This window comes from Peromyscus maniculatus, chromosome 3, assembly GCF_049852395.1.
Source record: "Peromyscus maniculatus bairdii isolate BWxNUB_F1_BW_parent chromosome 3, HU_Pman_BW_mat_3.1, whole genome shotgun sequence".
In the NCBI taxonomy this organism is placed as follows: domain Eukaryota; kingdom Metazoa; phylum Chordata; class Mammalia; order Rodentia; family Cricetidae; genus Peromyscus; species Peromyscus maniculatus.
Window position 1 is genome coordinate 48,649,239 of NC_134854.1, and position 12,189 is coordinate 48,661,427.

The following is a 12,189-nucleotide window of genomic DNA, read 5'->3' on the forward strand; positions in this document are numbered from 1 at the left end:
AAATAATTTTTGTAAAGAGTTTGAAATAATCTCTTAGAAAAAGTAGGTCTGAAAGTGAGTAGAGGTGGAGACAGAGAGCTGGAATGGACTACTCTTGTTTTAAGTTCCTTGTTATTTATTTAATATTTCACTTCTGTTGAGCATTTCTCTCTGGGTCCCACCAAGCCCCTTCAGTCCCACAGCCCACTTATAAAATAGTCACTCAGAAGCTCATATTAATTAAACTGCTCAGCCATTAGCTCAGGCCTACTGCTGTCTAGCTCTTACACTTAAACTCAGCCCATTTCTATTAATCTATACCTTGCCATGTGGCTCATGGCTTACCAGTAACTTACATCTTGCTACTCATCACGGCGGCTGGCAGCATCATCTGACCCAGCCTTCTTCCACCCAACATTCTCCTCTCTCCTTGTCCCACCTACACTATCCTTCTTGCCGGGCTACTGGCCAATCAGCATTTTATTTATCAATCAATCATAGCAACATATATTCACAGCACATAGGACATCCCACAGCACACTTCTGTCGTATACTATCCTGATTATTTTTTATTTTTATTACAGTTTTGCATACAATATATTTTATTCAAAATTTTCACATATTTCGACCATATTCTTTCCTCTCCTCTAACTTCTCCCAGGTCTTCCCTACCTCCCTACCTCCCCAACTTCATGTTATTTCTCTCTATATATAATATAATAAGTTGATGCAGTTTTCTATTATTGGATCCCTATGTATATTTCCAGATCTCTCCCTTTCTTATAGCCATGATGCCCACGTCATTTATGGACATCATCTTTCTCATCTCTAGACTGTTCTCTGCTTCTGTATCTTTTTTGCCTTTGTCTTCCTGGATTTCTTGTACTTCATAAAAGAGTAGAGACACTTCTGGCTTCTAGGTTTCCTCTGTGGTAGAACAAAAATGGACAAACCAACAAAGAACATGTCCTACTTGAAGTTATATTTACCTGTTATTTAAATATCAGTAAAAAAATAATTCATATGGTTTAGTATTGTATTTAATAAAATCTTGCCCTGTAAGGAAAGATGTGCTGTCTTGGAACCCACACTATAGGGTCATGCAGGGTACTGGGGCACATCTCACCACTTGGGGCCAACAGAGAGGCCTTTCCTAATTCACACGAATCTCCTGTGGCTTTAAGAAAGACCTCTGTGTATTAACTTGGGTTAATATGCTGTTGCCTTTAAGGTCTCCTCCTCCTCTTTCAGGAGCCCTTCCTGCTCCTCCTCCTCCTCCTCCTCCTCCTCCTCCTCCTCCTCCTCCTCCTCTTTTTTCTTCTTCTTTTCCCCTGGACTTGTCCTCATACTCCAGGCTTTGCTACAGTCTATGTTTTTCCTTACACACCAGTCATCTCCTTGGAATTGACTTATGTAAGGTCTCCCACTTCATGGAGACTTTGTCAAGGAAGGGACCATGTCACTCTTATGCACTGCTGTGCCTGCTACCCCAAGCAAGAGCCTGTCACATACCATGTTGCCTGTGAGCATGCCCTGCACTAGCATACTCCAAACAAGCCTGCAACTGCAGGAAAGACCAGAAGTGGAGCCACTGCCTATTCCTGCACAGTCTTCAAAGGACCATACTGTCCATCACTATGCAGGAAAAACACTTACATTCTTCCAGAGTAGAGTTTTCGTGCTGCAGCTGTCATTCCCCGGGTCGAGCCTCTGAATGCAGGTTTTATTGTGAGCATGGCTTTTTCCCATTCCTTTCTTTCCTTTAATTTTCTGTGTATGAGTGTTCTGCGGCTGCCTGGTGCTTTCACAGACCAGAAGATGTTATTGGATCTCTTGGAATGGAGTTAAAGAGGTTGTGAACCAGAAGAGCAAAGTTTACTACATGAAAAACAAAAGTCACATCTATACACACCTATAGGTGGTGAAAGAAGAGTTCATCACTTTTACATGTTAGGGGTAAATTGAGAAAGAAGGGATTGTGTGGGGTGGTTAGGATTGAAACTGGAAACTCCATCAAGCCCTGGTCTAAGGAACAAAACTGAGTAAGAAGCACTGTAGACAGTTGGAGAAGGGAAACTCTTCACCCTGGGGAATAAAGAGCTCACTCTGAGGTGCAGCCCCTCAGCAATAACTTAAAATGACATACTGCATCTTACCAAGAAGGTCCCACATGCTGCCAGCCCAGAGGAGCAGCTGTACTAGTTCCATTTAAGAAGTCTTAAGTGGAGCCTCTATTTTTTTATGGTTTCCAACAAATTTCTGAACACTGCTTGACTTCATTATCCTTCCAAGAAGCAGGTACAGAATGGGAAAAGGTTTTTTTTTTAAAAAACCAACTACACATCTGAAAGAGGGTTGTATTAGTCAAGGTACTCTAACAGAACTTAGAGAATGAGCATATATACATAGAAAGGGTATTTGTTAGAATGACTTACAGGATTTGGTCCAGCTAATCCAACAATGGCTGCCTATGAACATAAGGTTCAAGAATCTGGCAATTGCTCTTATTCCACAAGGATGGACACCTCAGCTTGTCTTCAGTACATGTTGGAATCCCAAAGAAGTTCTAATGCCAGAGAGTATGGGAAGGCCTTGCTGGCTGGGAGAGGTTACAGTCTCTCTGGCCTGGCAGCTCCCTCCCCAGAAAAATTTCCTTCCTCTACCTGCCCTTATCTGGAGAATGTCCCTGGGCCTGCAGGTCTGACATTATCTGAAAGCTGTCTCTAAACCAGATGCCTGAGTTATCTTTAGCTTGACCCTTGGCAGAGGCCCTGCTAAGAAGACTTGTCTAGGAGCTCTGTTGTAGGACCCAAGTGCCGCATAGGAAGCCTTGTGATAGGAGTGCACCACTTCATGCAAATCAGGGTTTGTCCCCAGGCTCCCTAATCCTATATTTTCCTTATACTCTGGAATGAAGTTGAGTTGATTCATTGAAGTCTGTCTCTCTGGGGGGCTGTCTCCATCATACCCACAGTCATCCTAACCCTGTTTCCTGCTTCTGCTCCCTCTGCCCTCATGGACCAATGAAGCCAAGGATCCCAGGGAAGAAGCAGAACCACAAGTGAGGAGGACTTGCTATGGAGGGCTTCCTTCTTTCATGTCTTGTATGTAGGCTGCCAGCAGAACATGTGGTCCAGATTAAAGGTAGATCATTCTACCTCAAAAGATCTGGATTAAAAATTTATCTTCCCACTTTAAAGATTCAGATTACAAGTGGGTCTTCCCACTTCAATTGATTAAGAAAAAATAGTCCTTCACAGTTGTGTCTAGTCATTTGGGATTTTGTTAATTCCAGACGTAATCAAATTGACAACCAAGAATAGCTATCACAAGGGTTAATCTCTAATATATCTATCTATATATCTATATCTATCTATCTATATCTATATCTATCTATCTATCTATATACATATATATACATATATATATATATATATATACTCAAAACTGGAAATCAAGAAAACAAATAACACAATTTAAAAATGGGGTACAGATATAAAAAAGGGAGGAAACATAAATGACTGAGAAGCACTAAAAAAATACTCAAAATCCTTAGTCACCACGAAAATGAAAATCAAAACTACTTGAGACTTCATCTGATACCAGTCAGAACAGCCAAGATCAATAAAACAAGTAACAACTCATGCTGGTGAGAATGTAGAGCAATGGGAACACTCATCCATTCTTGGTGGGAAATTGTACAAAATTGTACAACCACTATAGAAATCAGTGTAGCGGTTCCTGAGGAAGTTCAGAATTGATCTACCTCAAGATCCAGCTATACAGCTCTTGGGCATATACCCAAAGGATACTTCATCCTATTACAGAAACACTGACTTAACCATATTTATTGCTGCTCTATTCATAATAGCCAGAAATTGGAAACAACCTCAATGTTTTTCATGAAAGAATGGATAAAGAAAATGTGGTATATTTACACAATAGAACATTACTTGGCTGTTATAAAAATTGCATCATGAAATTTGCAGATAAGTGGATGGAGTTAGAAAAAAAATCATCCTGAGTGAGATAACCCAGAGCTCAAAGAGACAAATATAGTATATATTCACTTATATGTGGATGTTATCTGTTAAGTCTTCAATAAGCAGTCTATAATCCATATAAGCACAAGAGTTAGGTACAGAATAAGGGACTGGGGGGCACTGGATCACTCTAAGAAAGGGAAATATACTAGATGGATGGGGGAGGCTACAACAGGAGAATCAAATGGGAAGGGAGAAGGTAAGGTTAGAAAGGGAATATGTGGAAGAACAGCTAAAACTAATGGCCATTTGAGGGGCTGTATGGAAATCTAATACAGTAGAAGCTTCCTAAATTATATACAAATATGAAGGTTATCTAATTTGAATTGTTTAATAACAGGGGGAACAGAGTCCTAACTGGACATCTCTCATCACCAAATGAAACCTCTAGTGTCAGGAATGAGTTACACGTAATCAAGTTTTTGGCCAAAGGGGTCCCATGGCCAGACAACCTAGGCTTATGCTAAGGCTATGGGCTGCTCTTCACAAACAGATAATAAGCCACAATTGCTGAAGACAACACCTACACAACTCATTCAATATAGAGAAGTTGAGCTGGTGCTTACATAGAGCCTTCACACCTACTGACTAATGTTCACAGTACTGGAAGGTACTCAGCATACTACCAAAGGAAAAGGTAAACACCAATTCAGCTACAAATTCTTCAATCTGCAATGGTGATCTGCATATACGATGTGGCACAAATCTTGTAAGATTAATTAACCAATACCTGATTGGATTTAAGATTCACTTGAATGTCCAAGAACCCTTGATTAGATAGGCCAGGGACCTAGGGCAAACCAATTACTATTATTTTGCTAAAGGAACATAGCAATAAAATGACTCCTAATGGCATTCTGTACTCATAGAACAGTGCCTTGCTCAGTCATCATCAAAGAAGTTTCTTCTTGCAGTAGATAGAAATAAATGCAGACACCCACAGATGGACAAAGTGCAGAGAGTGAGAAACCCTGAAACACTCAGTCTTAAGTGAGACATCACCATCAATTTCCAACCCTCACAGCTCAGGGAAACCTGAGGAAGAAGAGGAGGAAAGAGTGGAAGAGCCAGAGGGGACAGAGACTACCAAGGAAAGAAAGGTCTTCTAAACACAGCAGGACCAATGCACATATAAAGTCACAGAGACTGTGGCAGCACACACAGGACCTGCACAGGTCTGGGCCCAATGGGGCCCCGGTGTTGAGAGTGGACACATGTCCCCATCCCTAATCAGAAGCTGTCTCCAATTGATAACCACTCGCAAATGGAAAACTAGTTTTCTCCAACAGAGTCTCACTGGAGATATAAACCAATTTTAAGGCCAGATCCCATGCCCACCAGTAGATTCCCAACACAAAATGAACTCAAGGATACTTTTGGGGGTTCGTTTGTCATAATGCTTTGCCTGGTCTTTTCCCCCTTACCCTACAGGTCTTTGCTTATATAATATGGTTTCTGATGTTGTATTGTTATACTTGTCTCTGCATCTATATGTATTTCTTGTGATTTTTCTTTTGCTCTTTGTTGTTTGTTTGCTTGTTTGCTTTATTCAAGTTGGTTATCTTGCTATTATTTTTTTCTTTTTGTTTTTGGGTCATTTCTTTCTTTTTTTCATAAGATTCCTGTTTGTTTTCTAAAGAGACAAAGCAAGAAAAGATGTGTATTTGAGTGCATAGGGAGATGGGGAAGATCTAGGAGAAATTGGGGGAGAGACAAGCATAACCAGGATATATTGTATGGAAAAAAGTTATTTTCAATAAAAAATGATTTAAAATTATATATAAAAGAATTTATTGTCCTTTCATGAAGAACAGCCTAAGGAAATGCAATCATTGTTGTTGAGGTTACCTGTGGAAGAGGAGAGAGAAGCAATAACAACAACAAGAAGAAAGCTACTTCCCCTTATTTCTGGTCCATGAGTAGCCCCAAGATGACCAAGTCTCTGTTACTGAACCAGCAAAGGTAGACAGACCTTGAAAATTAGCATCCAACACAAGTGGCCTCACTGTGGAAAACCAAACCATGCAAGGCTACTCACCATGATTAAAAATAGTCTACACTTAGGAATGACATTCAAGCAAAAAAAGACTTTCTTGTTTCTGCAGGGACAGGAACTCCAGCGGCTGTGTGCTTTAGTCAGATGAATGCAAGTTGGATGCAGGAGACAACTTTATCGGGGATGCTGCCTTTAGGATGACCAAGGAATCCCCTCCTCAGTAACACAGCTTTTGTTTCTCTTGAATAATCCTTAATAGACCATTTGAATAAATAGAGTATGTGGTCATTAAGAGTCATTCAGAATTGAACTAGTTATTTGTGGATCAGATTGGTGAACTATATTAACATAGAGGAGATGGTTGTAACAACAATAACAAAACAAAAATAATCTGCCTTTATATCATTTCACTGAAACTAATCAACCTAAAAATCATATCTCAACATGTATTTTTCTCCCAAGGATCTAGCAGTTTGCTGTTTAAAAAGGCTTTATGCTTACTTTTCCATATAAGAAGCTATGTTATGGCCCCTATTACTTGAGGAGAAAATAGAGACACAAAGCAAATGAACAGAAAGCTGCATTTCTGACTGCAGGAATTGGATGCCAGACCTTCTGACATGATAGTACTAACCTGCTATCAGGTCTGCTATGGCCCATGGTTCTGCCTGTGTCAGACCCTGCTCAGCTTCTGGACTGCAGAGTCTGGATTCAAGCAGAAAATTATAACTGGATAATAAAGGTCATTCATCTAAGGCATACATCCAAAGTCAGTGGTTCTCAACCTCCCTAAAGCTTTAACCATTTAATACAGTTCCTCGTGACATGGTGACCACCAACCATAAAATTATTTTTGTTGCTACTTTATAACTGTAATTTTGCTACTGTTATGAATTGTAATGTAAATATCTGTGTTCTGCCATAGTCTTAGGCAAACCTTATAAAAGGGTCATTCAATTCCTCAGAGGTCGCAACCCAAAAGTTAAAAACCACTGATTTAGGGTATGATCAACATCCTGTCCTACCTACACTAGTTTAAAACTTCCAAAATTGAGGGCTTTGTGGTGTTTTGGAGAAAGTTGTTCTTAAGTTCAGGGCCTTTGTTTTTCTTAAGGATATTCCAACTTCACCATTACTGTATTGGATGAGAAAACCCAGCCTTCATGTAGGGTATGAGATCCAGTGAATGAAAAAAAAAACTACAGTCCTATCGAGATGAAAGCATTTTGAGTAAAGAAGTCACCCTAACATAGTTTAGAGGAGTACTTACTAATAATTGTAAAGAAGATCTACCTCTATGTCCTTTGCTGAATGTGATACAGCCAGTAACTTAAGAGAATGGACGATTAATATCAGAAAACCAGAACACTGGTATGTTATCTAAGTGAACCATCAAATAGCCTCCCGCTGGGAAATACTGCTAAAATGAAATAACAAACATAGCTAAGAGGAATCACTTAAGTTCTGTGGTGAATAGGTAGAGTCTAGTCTGTGCTGCCTATAGCGTTTTTCTCTCCCCCTTGTGGCCACATATGAACATTACAGTTTCTGCCCTTCAAATACAACGTAAAAAGGTTCATCAAGGCAAACTCAGTCTCTTGCCCTAGTGTTAGTTAAAAAATAAATGTTCCCTTTTCCTGAAGCAAATTATTTTTCAATATTATTTTCATTTCCTGTCTCTAAAATTCTCCCAAATTAATATGCTTTAGTTGGAGGGAAACGTTCACAAATATTGTGCTAGAATGGATTTAAGATTTTAGGATGCAATAGCTTTGCCTTCACCAATTACATACATACACTAAGTCTAAATCACATCTTATTAATTTTACATATTCTAAAAATAAATAAATAAATAAAAATTAGAAATAACCCAAGAACCTTCTAAAGCTGATGTTGTATGTTTCTAGCTAGCAAGACATCTAAACTGCAAAGAATTATGTGCACGAAGCAAACATGGATTCTCTCACTTAAACATAATCTTCTAAAGAAAACGCTGACAGGTGAGCATGACTTTATAACTAATAGAAGTCACTCATTCAATATTTGAACAGACTTCTCCCATCCAATCCTCTGTGGGTGGGGGTCTCTGAGGGAGGTAAGAAGGTAGTTCAGTTCAACACAACTAAGTAGCTGGTGTTGTTTCAAACTTCAGGAGTCTGACCCCAAGTAGTTTATTTTAGGTATATTTGGTAAATTTGGTAAAATTAAATTTAGGCACAATTTGGTGAAAAATTTCCTAGTGATAAATAACTCAGTCCCATTGCACGCTAAAACTTAAGACACAACTACATCGAAAGTCTTTGTAAACTACATGTAACATCTTTTATAAAGATGGGTTCCACAGGTTGACTACATGTGATACCTTCCATAATAATTTGGTTCTGTAGATTGACAAGTTTACAATAAGCGTCTGGGGGAGGATCCTGTGTGGTCTCAGCCACACAGTGTAAGTGTCACCAGGCTATTAACCACTTCCATTTCCAGCCTTCTAGACAAAAGCAGGTTATACATCCCTCCCTTTGAAGGGACAACTTCTTTCACATTCCTGGTTCTCCTGGTCCTACCTGTGAGCACAGGGCCTCCTACATCTGGAGTATGCATAAATTTGTGACCTCTCACTGGAGAAAGGAAGTAACATGAAACCCAAGATCTCATAGAACCACAGTAAAGGCTACCTTTCTATTTGGCTCACCTCACATGAAAAAGGACACTTAGCCAGATAGAATCTCCTCTTGAGCAGAACAAGCAAAATAATTCTACTCTCAGAATAACGTTGAGTATGTGTTAGTCTGGTTTTTTTTTTCTTTTTTGCTATAACAAAATACTAGAGGCGGCTACTTGACAAAGGATAGTTGGCATTTGGCACACAGTTCTGGAGATGCAAAGTCAAAGTGCCAAATTGTGCAATGGCCTTCTTTCTGTCTAGGTGTACAGGACAAAAGACAAGGAATACACAGATTGTGTGTGTGTGTGTGTGTGTGTGTGTGTGTGTGTGTGTGTGTGTGTGTGTGTTCTCTTTCTCTCTTCCTTTAAAACTATTAAGTATCAATAATAGGGAGTTTATCTTAATAAATTATCTAATCCTAATCATTCCCCAAAGGTTCCATTTCTCAACACTAGTGTTAAGCTCCAATCCTTTTTAATCTTGTACAGTAGGTATTAATTTCAACACACAAAGCCTTAAAAACATTCAAATCATGTCCAAAGCAGAGCAAAGTCATATAAATTACTGAGTTATGACAGCTTCCTTTAGGCAAAGCTCTCGTAAGATTAAGTCAACATATTACAGAAACAATTGTATATCAGTGATTTTTGAAGCACTATTCACAAGAGCTAGGCAGTCTAACAACTGAGGAACAAATAAAGACAATGCAGTAGACATACACATGGGATTTATTTCAGCCATAAAAAGGAATGAAAATATGTCATTTGCAGAAAAATAGATGTAACTGGAGATGTTAAGCAAATTAGAAGCCAGACTCAAGAAGACAAACATAGCACGGTTTTGCTCATTTTTGGTTCCTAGGTTTTATATAGTTACATAAAATTATGCATGTATATAGAGCCTATCAGCTTGAGGGGAAAAGCAGGAAAGCGAAAGCACAAAACAGACAGAACTGTTTGACACTTTAATTTTAGTGTTGTGAAATACACTTGAAGAAGGAGAAAACGTACTTTTATGAATGTTGTCTTGGTTTCTACCCAGGTTATGCTCTTATAAGTAAGGCATCCAATAATGTTCCTTTTATCATAAAATATAACATGCTCACAAAAATATATTGAAAGTAAATATAAAACTTAAATGAAAATTTTGAAATGAATCACATTAGATTAGGAGATTATAACCAATAACCAGATACCACCACTACCACTCACTACTTCCCTTCAAGATATAGACCCTCCTGCCACCAGGTAGATCACTAACCATCAACTTTGTCAATGAACAAAGTTATAGTTTATTTTTAGTTCTGCCTAATAGTCCATAAATGCAGTACCTTTAGCTACTCTTTGTTATTGATAGGTATTTTATTGTTTCATTTAGGGACATTTTGCTGTTGTCTATGTGTAACAGTTCCTCTGATGTACACTATAAATAAAATTGATGTGTCACAAACACATAAACACACAAACCTTCAACTTTGATAAAGGCAAATTTAAGAGGAGTTGTACCCTTTTGGATATCTGAGTTTCCATTGCTCTGGGCTCATGAACAGAATCTCACTAGATACTCTTTAGCCAACGTGGTGGCTACATAGCAGTTTGTCATTGTTTTAGTTTGTTTGCTTGGCACCAAATGAGGCCAGTGTTTGAAGTGTGTTTTATGTGATCACTTAATTCTCATGGGCAGTTTTTATGCCCCATTTTAGGCATGATTGTGACCATTTCTGTGTTGCCAGGTGACTTGTGCTCTGTGCACATACCTACCACCTTTCTTAGACAGTCATTTAGTAAAGACAATTTCTTCTTAAATTTAATGTAATGAGTGAAATCAATATTTTCTGTACTCACATCAGGAGTGAAGGAAGACTATTTATCCAGATTTCTTTGTGAAATTTTATATTGGAAAATCAGTCATGGGCCTTATCCCTGGAAAAGACTAGTTCTCCCTCTCTCAGAAGTCATTAGTTGTCTATAGTATTGTCTAGGGTCAACCTCAAAACTATATACACATAAACCACCAAAGTAGACTCAGCAGGTTAAGATCCCCCTCTTCCCTCCTTCCAACCTCCAGCCTCTCCTTGCAACCCACCCCCTACTCCCCCTCACAAAATGGCAAAGCCTCCCTTGGGGAGGCACATCCAGTAGAGGCAAGTCCAAGCCTTTTCCCCTGCCTCAAGGCTGCACAAGGTGTCCCATCATAGGTAGTGGACTCCAAAAAGCCCCCTCGTGCACCAGGGATGAATTCTGATTCTACCACTAGGGGACACCCCAAGCAAATCAAACTACACAATTGTCTTGCCATGCAGAGGGCCTAGTCCAGTCCCATGCAGGCTCCACAGCCATTGATCCAACTTTCATGAGTTCCCACTAGTTTGGTGTGGTCATCTCTGCAGCTTTCCCCATTATGATCCTGGTGTACTTGCTCTCAGAATCCTCCTCTTTCTTTCTGACTGGACTCATGGAGCTCTGCCTGGTGTTTGGCTGTGGATCTCTGCATCTGACTCCATCAGTCATTGGAGAAAAGCTCTGTGATGACAGTTAGGGTATTCACTGATCACTGGGGCAAGCCAGTTCAGTTCAGGTACCCTCTCCACTATTTCTAGTAGTTGATGCTGGGGTCATCCTTGGAGATTCCTGGCAATTTCCCTAGCACAGGGTTTCTCTCTATTCCCATGATATCTCCCTCCATCACAGTATTTCTCTCATTGCTTTCCCACTCGATCTCTGTTCCAGTTTGACCATTCAATTCCCTTGTGTTCTCATCCCCTGTCCCCTACCCTCCATTGCCCACCCCTCACCCCAGTTCACTCATGGAGATCTCATCTATTTCTCATTCCCAGGGCAATCCATGCATCCCTCTTTGGGTCTTCCTTATTATCTAGCATCTCTGGAGTTGTGGGTTGTTGTCTGGTTATCTTTTGCTTTACTTCTAGTATCCACTTATGAGTGGGTACATACCATGTTTGTTCTTCCGAGTCTGGGTTACCTTACTCAGGATGATATGTTCTAGTTCCATCCATTTGCCTGCAAATTTCATGATGTCATTGTTTTTCTCTGCTGAGTAGTGCTCCATTGTGTATATGTGCCACATTTTCTCAATCCATTCGTCAGTTAACGGGCATCTAGGTTGTTTCCAGGTTCAGGCTATTACAATAATGTTGCTATGAACATAGTTGAGTATGTGTCTCTGTGGTATGATTGAGCATTCCTTGGATATATGCCCAAGAGTGGTATAGCTGGTCTTGAGGTAGATTGATTCACAATTTTATGAGAAGCCACCATATTGATTTCCAAAGTGGCTGTACAAGTTTGCACTCCTACCAACAGTGGAGGAGTGTTCCCCTTGCTCCACATCTTCTCCAACATAAGCTGTCTGCAATGCTTGTGATCTTAGCCATTCTGACAGGTGTAAGATAGTATCTCAGAGTTGCTTTGATTTGCATCTCCCCGACGACTAAGGATGTCTTTTGGCCATTTGAAATTCTTCCTTTGAGAATTCTCTGTTTAGCT